General features: G+C 40.7%; 1 long non-coding RNA gene across 1 annotated transcript in view; it reads right to left on the bottom strand.

Annotated features, from left to right (window-relative positions):
* LOC123001992 (uncharacterized) overlaps positions 1-13,331 on the bottom strand; it is a 274,590-nt gene that overhangs the window by 246,901 nt on the left and 14,358 nt on the right. The gene's annotated exons all lie outside the window — the stretch shown is intronic.

The following is a 13,331-nucleotide window of genomic DNA, read 5'->3' as shown; positions in this document are numbered from 1 at the left end:
TGTGGCTCGATCCCAGGATCCCAGAATCATGACTTGAGCCAAAGGCAGACGCTTAACCAACTGAGTCACCCAGGCACCTCTACAATGAGAATTTCTTATGTCAAATTTATCCCATTTAATCAGCACAAATGTATGAGCTAGACATCGTTCCTGTTTATAAATAAGGAAACATATTCTCAGAAAGATTAAACAATTTGCCCAAGGTCAGATACCTAATAAGTGGCAGAAATGACTCAAATCCAGGTTCTCAATGGGAGTTGGCGGGGAGTAGATATACGTGCAAAAAAAATGGCAGGCCTTACTTGAAGGGGCTTTGGATAACTGTGAAATGCACTGGAAAATGCGTTTGACCAATATCAAGGGCCAAAAAAGACTTTTGAAACTTTGTGCTGGCAGAGCAAAACATTTACAACTCTGAGGAGGATTTCCTCCTAGGTTCTTTATAGTCAGGGGCTGCTAAATAACCTAAAAGGATGGGAAAGCTGTATCTAAAATAAATAAAAATAATAATGACGAGGAAGAGGAGGAAAAAGAAGAGAATAGAAGAGGAAAAAATGGCACTAAAATAATATCTATTTCATAATTTTCTAACAAGGACCTTACGACTCCTGAAAAATCCCTTTAGAATTACATAATGGAAAACCAGAATCACACAGAGCTTATTTATTTCCTTGACACTTTTAATTATTTTGATTGCCAAAGACTTTTCAGAGTGAACGTAAGTATAGAAAACTCGCTGCAAATATCTTAGTTATTTTCTGGTCTTGATCCTACTAGTTAGCAGGAGATGTGAAGTCTGAGGCAGTCATTTGGATAAATGTTAAAAAAACATGCAATAGCATTATTCACAATAACCAAGACATGGAAACAACTTAAGTGCCCATCAATGGATGCATAGTTAAAGAAAATGTATATATATTATGAAATATATACATATGGAATGTTATACAGCCATAAAAAGTAAGAAAATCTTGCCATTTGTGACGACAGTATGGACCTGGAGGATATTGTGTTAAGTGAAAGAAGGCAGACACAGAAAGAAAATATTGTACGATCTCATTTATATGTGAAATTAAAAAAAAAAAAAAGGTCAAATTCTGAACCAGAGAGTAGTTGTTGCCAGGGCTGAGGGATAGGAAAAATAGATGTTGGTCAAAGGGTACAAGCTTCCAGTTAGAAGATGAGTAAGTTCTGGAGATCTAATGTACAGCATGGCAACTACAGTTACTACATACTTGAAATTTGCTAAGAGATTAAATCTTAAGTGTTACTACAAAAAGAAAAGGTAGCTAAGTGAGGTTATGGCTGTGTATGAGCTTGAATGTAGTAATCATTTCACAATGCATTTGTGTATCAAATCATCACAGTGTACACCTTAAATATATTCACTTTTATTTGTCAATGTACTTTGACAAAGCTGGAAAAAAAGACAATATGTATAGATATATTTCCATTCATCATCATCAATTCAGAAAAAAACAAGCAAACTAAAACATGCATTGAAATAAAAGTAAAAAGAAAATTATCCTGTGGTAATACAATATGAAATGGTGTGAGTGTGTGAGTGTGCATATAAACTAAAGAGAAAAGGGTAGTAAGGAAGAGAAAGGAAAAAATGAGCACTTAATTCCACCCAAGGAGAGAAAGATTAAAGCTACTGTACAAAACACTAACAGGTTTCAAACAGACCCCTAATTTCTGGAGGTCATGCTCAATTCATATTTGTTCATCCGGTCCTTTCAATGGATCCATCTGCTACTCGTGGAAACCTACAATTGTTGTTAATGAATCCAACGTTCTCTAAGTTTTCCATAAAATGTTCTTTTAAATAAATGGAACTTGAGTAGCTAAACTGTTTTTAAAAGACTAGTCCATAGACTGTGCAGTGTTACTTTCCCCACACTCCACCACGCACTGAAGTCTTAATTAGAGCTGTAGCTATCTGAACTATTTTTGCCTTTGACTTTATAGCACAACATGTAATTCCTATTGGTATAGTAAACCAGTAACTTCAGTATTTGTTAAAACTAAATAAAGTTTATAAGCCTATCAAAATACCTCTTGTTTCTTGTAAATGTTTAGGAAACATTTCTGAAATGTTTCTGAAAGTTAAGGTCTTAAGAGTTAGCAGGAACCAGTGACCTCACTTTGCACTTTTCTTCCTTCTGAATGAAGCAAGCCGTTCACTCTACAAGGGGCAACAAGAGCCATGGGCATCAGAGGGGAGTCAAAGAGGAAATGTACCACAAGAAGGACAGATCTCTTCCATAAACACACAAAGGCCCTGAAGATGGCATGCTCTGTCTGTTAATTACCTAGCATCATCCATTAAAAATGGCACCTGTGTGGTGCCTGGGTGGCTCAGTCGGTTGAGTATCTGACCCTTGATTTTGGTTTAGGTTGTGATCTCAGGGTTGTGAGATCGAGCCCTATGTTGGGCTCAGCACAGAGTCTGCTTGAGATTCTCTCTCTCCTTCTCCCTTAGCCCCTCCTTGCTTGCTTTCTCTCTCTCTCTCAAGTAAATAAATACATAAATAAAATCTTTTAAAAAATGGCACCTATATTCCCAAGAACTCTCAGCAAAAGTGAAGTAGGAAGGAAGAGTGAGGTTTCAGTCCACATAGTAGCTCTTGGGGAAAACAGCCTTTACTTATTCCCTATATTACTTTTGAAAAACTGTGTCATGTCATTGCTCTTTGGCAAGGTCTTGAAATAATGCCTGTATGCAAAAAGTAGTAAAATTCAGAGTCTCACCAATATTCCAAAGGACTACACTTCTGCCTATAAACCACCAAGTCTGTAAGCTAGAAATAACAGAGATACCACCCTCACTGGGCTCTGAGAATTAAATAAGATGATCCATGACACACACTCAATATAATGCTTCACATTAGAGCACAACTCTAATGTACTATTATTAGTTGTGGCTACATTGTGGTTGTTCCTATTATTAAGAGGTTCTACATGGCAAGCCTGGAGTTACTTCTAGGGAAGCTACAGGTGGTGCAGCCTTTGGCTGATTCTACACCTTCCCAGCTAGTTTTTTTTTTAATAATTTTTTTAAAGATTTTATTTATTTATTTAACAGACATAGAGACAGCCAGTGAGAGAGGGAACACAAGGAGGGGGAGTGGGAGAGGAAGAAGCAGGCTCATAGCGGAGGAGCCTGATGTGGGGCTCGATCCCACAACGCCGGGATCACGCCCTGAGCTGAAGGCAGACGCTTAAGGACTGCGCCAACCAGGCACCCCTTCCCAGCTAGTTTTGATGGATGCTGATCTCTCTTTAGGCCAATGCAGTATTTGGAAATATTAGAACAACATGGCAATAACAAAGCTATTCATGGTTTACTCATGTGTATCCCTTTGAAAATCATGAGTTCCTTGACATATTTCAGGTAACCTTGAAAGAGTTGTCATTACTCTGTCTCCTTTCCTCTCTTCTTATTCTCTTCAGAACACAATTTAGTCAGGCTTTTGATTCTATTATTCTACCAAAGCAGCTCTTACCAAGACCTCCTGTAATTTCCAGAAGTCAATTTTCAGCCCTCAACCCACCTTCCTTATTGAAATATATTTTCCCCTTGACACAACCTACTTGGTTCACTTCCAAACTCTTCATCTTTTCCTATTCAGTCTTCTTCCCAAGATTCTCCTTATCTTCCCACCTTCTAAATGATGAGTCCTCCAGAACTCAGTCCTAGGAACTTTCCTTTTCTCTATCCTGGCAATCTCATATAAACTTGTGGCTTTAAATGCCCTTTATATGCTAATGACTCCAAAATGTGTATCTCCATACACATTTTGAACTCTGGAGATAGAACTCTGGATAGAACTCTGGAGAATTCTATCTTCAACTACATGCTCAGTATCTCCATTTAAATGCCAAATAAGTGCATCAAAATTGTCATGTCCAAAACAAGATTTGGAATTTCCATCTCCAAATCTGCTCCTGTCGGTCTCCTCCAACTCAGTAATTGGTAACTCTATCTTTCCAGTTGCCAAGGACAAATTCCTTGGAGATATTACTGATTTCTCTCTTCTGGTCATACTCAATGTCTGTGAGTCCCATAGGCTATACCTTCAAAATATAAAGAGAGAATACAACCTCTTATCACCTCCAGAACTACCCCTCACTAAGTGAGATGGGAAGTTAACAGGAGACTATGAGCCAAGAAATAACATGACATGACTTAGGTTTAAAAGGACGTCTGGCTGTATTGACAATGAACTGCAGGGGGTCAATGGCACAAAAAGAACCAATGAGAAACCTATTTCAGCAATTTAGACACTAGATAGCAGTATTTATTGCTGTATCCCCACTACCTAGAACAGTATCTGGCTTATAATAAGTGCCTAATAAATGTTGTTGACAAAGGAATAAACATAGCACCAGCAGATTCTGGAGGGGCTGAGTCAAAGGCCAGGGTTTGTCATGATAACAGGTAGATTAGACAAGCCACTCTATTGCTGCAAAACACACAACAGAGTACCAGAGTATATAATATGCAGTAGATGCTCAATAATTACATGTTTGACAATTGGTTAATTGATGGATGGATGGAGGAACAATGGAAGGAAGGAAGGATGAATTGACTAATGGGTAGACATTAGGAGGTAGGCTAGCTGCTGCTCTAGCAGCTTGGGGTCTTTTTGAGATGGGGCAAATGGAGAACAAGGGCTCAGAGAAAACAATACTCCCAGAATCATCACCAGAATAACCAAGGAACGGAATGTGGGGGAGACATCTGTCTTTCAAAACTTCCGATTCTCAAAAAAAACTTACTACACTCAGAAGAAAGCTTTGATTTTCAACAGTACATGAAATTGACCACACACATCATAAAGTAATAGTTTTATTTGTTCTGTGACATTGTGTAAATTACAAATATTTTATGGGGCCAAAATGTTTAAATATCTATTAAAATGTTGTTTGAACCCAACTGATAAAGATACCACACTTAAACAAGCTCTACCGCTCCAGGGTTCTGCCAACTACCCAAACTCATCATTCACGTTAACACATGCACAGCCCTCCATCACATAACACAGCTTGTAGCAGCATTTTGAGCCATGTCACTTTGGACTTTTTCTTTGGTAATATAAATCTCTAGGAGAGACTAAAATGTCTCTTTCTGTGCAAAGGAATTTCCCAGTGACTTATCCAAATGACATTATCAGTCTGCTTCTCTACCATCTTGGCCTCTTCATTACACCTCTCTGGCTCAGAATTTCTCGCACAGACTGAGCAGCCATCAAGGGTGGCCTGGGGTCAGAGACTACAGCCCTGCCCCATGCAATGATAGTTCAGCACTACGGACAGCAATGTGTATGATTGTGTGCCCCCACCCCCAAGAAATTTTATGTTCTCACTACACTCAGAATGTACCCATATTAACCAGCTCTTGACCCCAAAAAACAGCAATAACAGGTGAGATTCACTGAATACCCAATGTGTGCCAAGCATTGTACCAGTATGTTTACTCCTCTCAAGAACTCTACAAGATAGGTATTATTATTTCCATTGATGGATGAAGAATCTAAGGTTCAGATAGATTAGGTAACTTTCCAAAGGTTAACAACTAATAACTCTCCAGAGTGGGTACTTGATCTCTTTGCAATACCATCTTCACCCCACATGCACATATAAGGTTTCCTCCCAAGAGCCCAAGGAAGCCCTAGTTTAGTGGGCCACCAGTTCACTTCCTGATAACAATCAGTGAGAGGAAGGTCCTATCTCAGAAAGGAAAATATGACAACCATCAGGTGCCACCCAAGGAGAAAGCCATCATTGTGCAAGGAAGAGAAAAAGGCCTTGGAAGACATGTTTTCCCCGCCATATCTACAGGTTATTCACAAGGTCTCTGGGCACATAAAACCACAATGATAGGCACATTTCATTTACAAATGCTTGCATGTTTTCATTTTCATATCTCTGAAATCTACATTTTTCCCAAGCACTGCAGTTTTCTAATCAATCCCGCATGTCTGCTCTCAACCATGTTTCTGAGGGTCAGCCAGACAAGCTGCAAAGTCCTTGGCCACAGAAGCACCTGGCTCCCCAATGATGTGGGCCTCACTGTCTTAAATCTAGGAAAGGCTTTTTGATCTCCCTGCTTAGACAAGATTGTGGCCAGGCCTTTTTCCAGCATCCTTCCAGACTCAGCATTCCCTCTTCTTCCAGATCCTTTGCTACTCACTAACATCAAACTCTACCTCCCCTTCCTTCTTCATCTCCATAGCTCTGCCATAGCCATACCTCCCTTTGGGTCCCCCTCTTGCCTTGATGATACATCACACAGAGCTTTCATCCAGGGAAATGCACATGACTCTCTACCTAGACTGTAAACTTATTGAGGACAAGAACTACCTCTAAAGGAGGCAGCCTTGATCCTGGAACTACTATTCCTTTGACTTTCTATGGAGCTATATTCTTATCAGTCCATGGATCCTAATTTTGACATTAAAACATGGTCAACACATTCACAACTTTGGATCTCTCGCATTGAGCATTGCCCCTTACCTTAGGACACTAGTCCCAAAATACACACAGACATACACACAAGCAAATATGTATATGTATGCATGAGTACTTGTATGTGCGTGCATATGTGTGTGTGTGTGTGTGTGTGTTTGTGTGTGTGTGTGTGGTACTTTCTCTGCTACTGAATTACTGACTTTCTAAGAATAGGGGATGTGTTCTAATTCTTCTCTGAATTTCTAAACTCTGGAACTGTTCCAGACACACAGAATGTGGCCAGGTATTTGAAAGGTAGGTTTAAACACAGATCATGTGCATTAAATGGCTCAAATATTGAAATGTGAAAAACTCTCCCATGAGCCTTACCTGGAAAGAGCCTAGCCAAGTCTAACCTGTCTGTGCGTACTACTCAAGAGCTGGGAGACAGTGCTGAATCTCCAAGCCACCAAGGGATGTAGACAGGAAACACCTTTACACCAAGCACCACAAACAACTCATCCCCCACACACTCCCACTGATCACCTTCTATGTGCCAGACCCTCCAGCTAGGAATAAGAAACTAACTGGTTTAATTTTAACTGCTTTTTAAAAATACTGAAGAAAACTGAATTCCAAAAGTAGGACATAAGAAAGGAGCGTAAACTGTTTTCACCTCTTGGGTGCCAAGTTTACTGCACATATCTCATTTAAGCACTGCAACCAACCTGAGAGAGGTAAATCATTTTCTCCATCTCAGGGAGATCTAGAAAGATCTCAGACTTCATCTGCACACCTTAAATCCATGCTGCTGGCCCACAACACCTGTGGGATGCAAGACTGATCACGCAAGCATCCCTGCTCCACTCACTCACTGTCTGTTTCCATTTCTTCTACAGCTCATCACAGATGGTGAGCCAATTTGAGCACACAATACGGTACAGTCTAGCAATGTTCCTTTGTGATAGAAAAACAGTAAAGATTTCCTGTTGTAATATTAAATGCCACTTAAAGGACTACGGATGCTGAATCTGAGTAGATTAGCCAAATTCTGGTATAAACTCTAACTCCTACTACAGTTTTATCCCCAAGGCAAAGTAAAATGTCCAGTAGCAGTTACCCCATTCCTCAACAAAAAACAGCTTTTTAAAATGTGATGCAAATAAAATATTACATTTCTTAAACTATGTTGTCTTTGGGTCAGTTGCACATTTTCTATTGGAGTTAAAACCACATACGGAGGTATAGGAACTTAAAACAGGCATCTAAAACAGTGAGCCATTTTAGGCAAACCAAAATTTAAAACAACGTGTTCTGCACAATGTAACTTGTGATACATTGCTTTTGGTCCTCACTGATTCTTTGCTGTACCGTATGAAATCCTTTACCTCTGGCTGCAGTTCTGGGCAGAGCAGAGAAGCATGTGTTGGCCAAGGAGATAAACTTGGTACATGTCCTCTAGGTCTAGCTCTTTGGGAGGTCCTGCCATTGTCCTCATGATATCACTGTAGTCCAGCTTTGTGTTTCAATCCTAAATCTGGAAAAGGCATCCAAGACTCAAAACTTCTATCTTCCCCCTAGATTATTCAGCATGCCCTCCCCGTGTCAGAGCATTGCAGTTGCAAACAAGACAAGAATTATACCCACTTTCCACTGTGTCTATCTCCATATAAACAACTGACTATTATGCCTGTCACTGGGCTGAGCTCATTATACGAATGACTGCATTTACTATTCACAACTTAATTGGGCATATTCATTTTTTACCTCCACTTTACAAATAATGAACTGACGCAATTCCAGAAGTCAAACTCTACAAGGACTTTATCTTACATCGCAACAGCTTCAGGGCCTAGAATAGTATCTGGCATATAAGTGCTCAGAGATAATGGCTGAGAAGAGCGATGCCATCAACATGGTGGAATTGATAGTTTTCTACCATCTTCCTCTCCAAAAGCACCCATTTAATCACCCATGAACTAGAGTGTCCTTGTGGAAGTCTGGGAGTCCAGTGGAGAGGTTCCAGCACATAGTCGGACCAAAAAACATATGAGATTTGATGCATTGAATAGGGTAAGAGGAACAGTTTCACTTTACCCACATCACCCCTCCCCCAAAGTGGCACAGCTCATTGCCAAGAGAGACCTTCTCAGCCTGTGACTTCTCCCACAAGGGAAAGTAAGAACATCTGAGTGAGTGCCCAGCTTCCCCCACTATGTGGGACACCACAAAGGAGACCCAATTCTTTCTCATTTCACCCAGAATCCTGAGGTGTGCTGCCTGAGTGGGGGTGGGGAGTGTCTGGGAGAAGAGCAGCCAGGCCTCTTAGAAGGCATCAAAGAGACATATATCCTACTAACCATGTTGCACACTCCATCGGAAGCCCACCAATGAGCCATTGGGAATATCTCACCTACAGATCCTCCTGCTGGTCCACAGGCACCCCAAATGCATTGCAACCTCACCCATACCCCACCCCACCATCCTGTGGTCAGCTCCCTGAGCACAATCCCTATGGCAACGAAAATGAACCTTTGCAGATAGCTAGTGAGCACATGCAGAAAGCCAGCCCAACTCAGCAGGACTGTGATAAAGCATGCAATCTGAGCATTCAGCACAGTCCTAGAGAAAGCAAATGGGTAGCTGAGGCCCCGAATCTGGTTTTGCTGGTCAAAAGAAGGCATACGATCTTAAGAATTCACCCTCTGTGAGGGAACAAGAACTGTGGAGTAGAAATATCAATAGAAAAGATCTGAAAAAGGCTCAGAATCCCTAATATGGATAATGGAAGGTATTTCCCAAAGCCAGTCAGTAAAGACTGGAGGAGGCTGATTATTTCTTTAAATGTGAATGCAATGACACAAACTGCAAGGAATATTAAAATTTAAGTAAGAATACCACCACCACAGAAATAACATTTTCCAGTAACCAACCTCAAAAAAATGAGATTTGCCCAATAAAAAATACAAAATAATCATTTTAAGGAAACTCAGTGAACTACAAGAAAACACAGAAAGGTAGTTCAGCAAAATCAGCAAAACGATAATAGAATGAGAAGTCTATTAGAGAGATAGAAATCATTTTTTAAAACAAGTTCTGGAACTGAAGAACATAATGAATGACATAAAAAATTCAGTAGAGAGTGGCACTATCAGACTGGATCAATAGAAGAAAGAATCTGTGAGGCAGAAGACAGATCTTTTGAACTTGTCCAATAAGAGAAGAACAATTCAAAAAGAATGAAAAAGATTAAAGAAAGCCTATATGGACTATGGGATACCATTAAGAGCAAAAATCATGCATTATTGGAGTCCCAGAAGGAGAAAACAGAGAGAAAGGGACAAAAGCTTATTTAAGCAAATAAGGCTGAGAATATCTTAAAACTAGGGAGAGATGTGGACACTGTTGGGGGGAATGTAAATTGGTAAAACCACTATGGAAATCAGTATGGAGTTCCCTCAAAAACTTAAAAATAGAAAAACCATATGATCCTGCAATCCCACCCTGGATACATATCTGAAAGAAATGAAATTATCTTAAGATAATCTGTGCTTCCATGTTCATTGCAGCATTATTCACAATAGCCAAGACATGGAAACAACCTACATGACAATCATGACAATCAACGGATAAATGGATCAAGAAAATGTGATATAGACAGATAGGTAGATAGAGAGAAGAGAGATGATGGAATATTATCTAGCCATTAAAAAGGAAAATGAGAGATATTGTGAAATATTATTTAGCCATAAAAAAGGAAATCTTGCCACTTGTAGCAACATAAGTGGACCTTGAGAGTATTATGCTAAGGAAATAAATAAATAAATAAGTAAATAAATAAATCATACAAAGAAATACAGTATGATCTCACTTTATGTGTAGTCCAAAAAAGCCAAACTCCTAGAAACAGAGAATAGAATGGTGGCTTCTGGGAGCTGGGGGTGGGACAAATGGGGACAAACTTTTAGCTCTAAGATGAGGAAATTCTGGGGGACACCTACAGCACAGTGACTATAGTTAAAAATACTGTATTGTACACTTGAGAGACTGAGAGAGGGGGAAGCAGATTTCCTAATATTATGCATGGTCACTGCTACCATGACCATTTGTCAGAGAAGCTTCAGCTCTAAGATCTGACCTTTGTCTGCAGCACTCACTGAGGCTCGGGGCCACTAGCCAAAGCTTGGGCAAAGTATTTTACATCAGGAAATTTCAGACACGGGCTTAACACCGGGATACTGATGTCGCTGCATTCCTATCTGCAGGAGCTAAGAGTCAAACCTGGCACAGGACTCCCTGCTAGCATACCCTTAGCCCAACCAGCTTTCCTAATCTTTGCTGACACCTGTGTCATCTGCTTTTGGTTCAAAGCCTACGGTCTGGGTGTTCATTCAGTTTCCACTAAGAAAGTCACCTAATATTCTATACCAACTGTTAAGTGTTAAATTGTGTCCCCTAAAAAAAAATCCTAAAGTCCTAACCCCCAATATATCTCAGAATTTGACCATATTTGAAAATCGGGTTGTTACAGATGTAATTAGTTGAATTAAAATGAGATTATATTCAAGTAGGGTGGGTCCCTAATCCAATATGACTCGTGTCCTTATAAGCGGATGTCCATTTGAAGACACAGGGACGCAGAGGGACAAGGCCATGTGAGGATGAAAGCAGACAATGAAGTTACGCAGCTGCAAGCCAAGGAACCCCAAGGATCGCTGGCAAACTACCAGAGGCTAAGAAGAGGCAACAAAGAATTCTCCTACAGGTTTCAGAGGAAGCATGGCTCTGCCAACACCTTGACTGCAGACTTGTAGGCTCCAGAACTGGGAAACATTTCTATCATTTTAAGCCATTGAGTTCATGGTGCTTTGTTATGACAACCCTAGAAAACTAATACAGAAATATTCTATGATCCAACAAGGGTGCAGTAGTCCCACTCCCACCCCTGACTCACCAATAAGCACAATTCCCAAACAAAGCTCCGAAGTGTATTATATCTCGTGTATCCAGAAAGCAGTGCTTTAGCAGACTCGACCACGGAACTGTGGCCAAGGACCAGGAAGGAAGCAAAAAAGTGCCCCAGTCAAATACATATGATACAGTTCACATTTTTAATTCCTAGAAGAGATCTTCACTCATTTAGAACCTACTGACCCTTATCTAAGAAACTGCCCTACAGCAGCGGTGATGCCTAAACCCTGGAAAGCAGGCGTGGAGCTGACAAGCAGAGGCGAGCAGTAGCTGAGGAAGGAGAAGACAAGACTACGACAAGTGAAATTTTAAAAAGTCTCAGCATCCTAGGGCCATTTAGAGCAGAGGGGCACATTTCTACATTTTAATAAATGCCTGGAAAATAATGATGCATTTGACTTGTCCAACATGCATAAGTGGTTTTTTCCTAGTCAATATGGAGTAACAGGGACCATTTTTATCCTCCTGCATGGAAGGACTAAAAAGCCAGACAAAATGTATGAAACAATGGTGTTCAGGACATAGGATACCAGGCAACCAGGGACAGCGATTCCTGAGTCTCAGGAAAAAGTGAGGTGAGCCCTACTGTTGCCCTGAGAGAGTTTGCAGACTTTGGGACTGGGAGGAAGGGTCCAGACAGAGCCCAGGTTCTCTTGAGTTGGAACAGAGAAGGAACTCTGGTGAGCTCCCAGGAAAGAAGGCCAGCAAGGAAAGAGCTGCAGAAAGAGCAGCCCCGAGATCTGGGGAGTCTCTCTCACATTTTCATGGTGTCGGGGAAACTCAAGGCTGGGGAAAGAACCACCAGAAAGGGTCAGCAAGAACAAGCCCCAGAGTTCATTCACACCTGGAAATAATTCCTGTTGCCACAGCAAAGCAGAAAACCTCATAATTCATGGAGCACCAGGCAGAGTACTAAGCAAGGTTTTTTCCTCAATAGTGGGACAAAATTGGCTCTGAACTAAATGTTGATTCCAGAAACACCGAACAAAGCTTAAAATACTTTAACAACAGTATGGTCTCAAAGTTTCTCCCCACAAAACACTTATTAATTACAAATGGGAAAAGGGCAAGTTTAGGGTGGGAAAGCCTGGCAGACACGAATTGATCAAATGATCAGAAGTCGAGTCATAGATGACCCAGCCATTGCACTACTGGGTATTTACCCAAAGATACAGACATAGTGAAGAGAAAGGCCATATGCACCCCAATGTTCATAGCAGCATTGTCCACAATAGCTAAATCGTGGAAGGAGCCATTCAACAGATGACTGGATTAAGAAGTTGTGGTCCATATATACAATGGAATATTACTCAGCTATCAGAAAGAACATTTGCTCAACATTTGCTGCAACATGGACGGCACTGGAGGAGATTACGCTAAGTGAAATAAGTCAAGCAGAGAAAGACAATTATCATATGATTTCTCTCATCTATGGAACATAAGAACTAGGAAGATCAGTAGGGGAAGAAAGGGATAAAGAAAGGGGGGTAATCAGAAGGGGGAATGAAGCATGAGAGACTATGGACTCTGAGAAACAAACTGAGGGCTTCAGAGGGGAGGGGCGTGGGGGAATGGGATAGGCCGGTGATAGGTAGTAAGGAGGGCACGTATTACATGGTGCACTGGGTGTTATACGCAACTAATGAATCATCGAACTTTACATCAGAAACCAGGGATGTACTGTATGGTGGCTAACATAATATAATAAAAAAAACATTAAAAAAAAAAGAAGTCGAGTCACCAGAACTGGACAGATCAGTGTGTCTCCTCATAGGATGCACTAACGCCACTCCTTATGTGACACTCCTGCCAAGAAGGCATGATCCAAATCAAATCATGGGGACACACTGGGCAAACCCAAAATGGGGGCATTTTACCATATAACTGGCCTGTGACCTTCAAAA

The sequence above is a fragment of the Ursus arctos genome, unplaced genomic scaffold, assembly GCF_023065955.2.
Source record: "Ursus arctos isolate Adak ecotype North America unplaced genomic scaffold, UrsArc2.0 scaffold_8, whole genome shotgun sequence".
NCBI lineage: Eukaryota > Metazoa > Chordata > Mammalia > Carnivora > Ursidae > Ursus > Ursus arctos.
The sequence above is the reverse complement of the archived record's forward strand: the minus strand, read 5'-3'. Positions and strand labels throughout refer to the sequence as shown.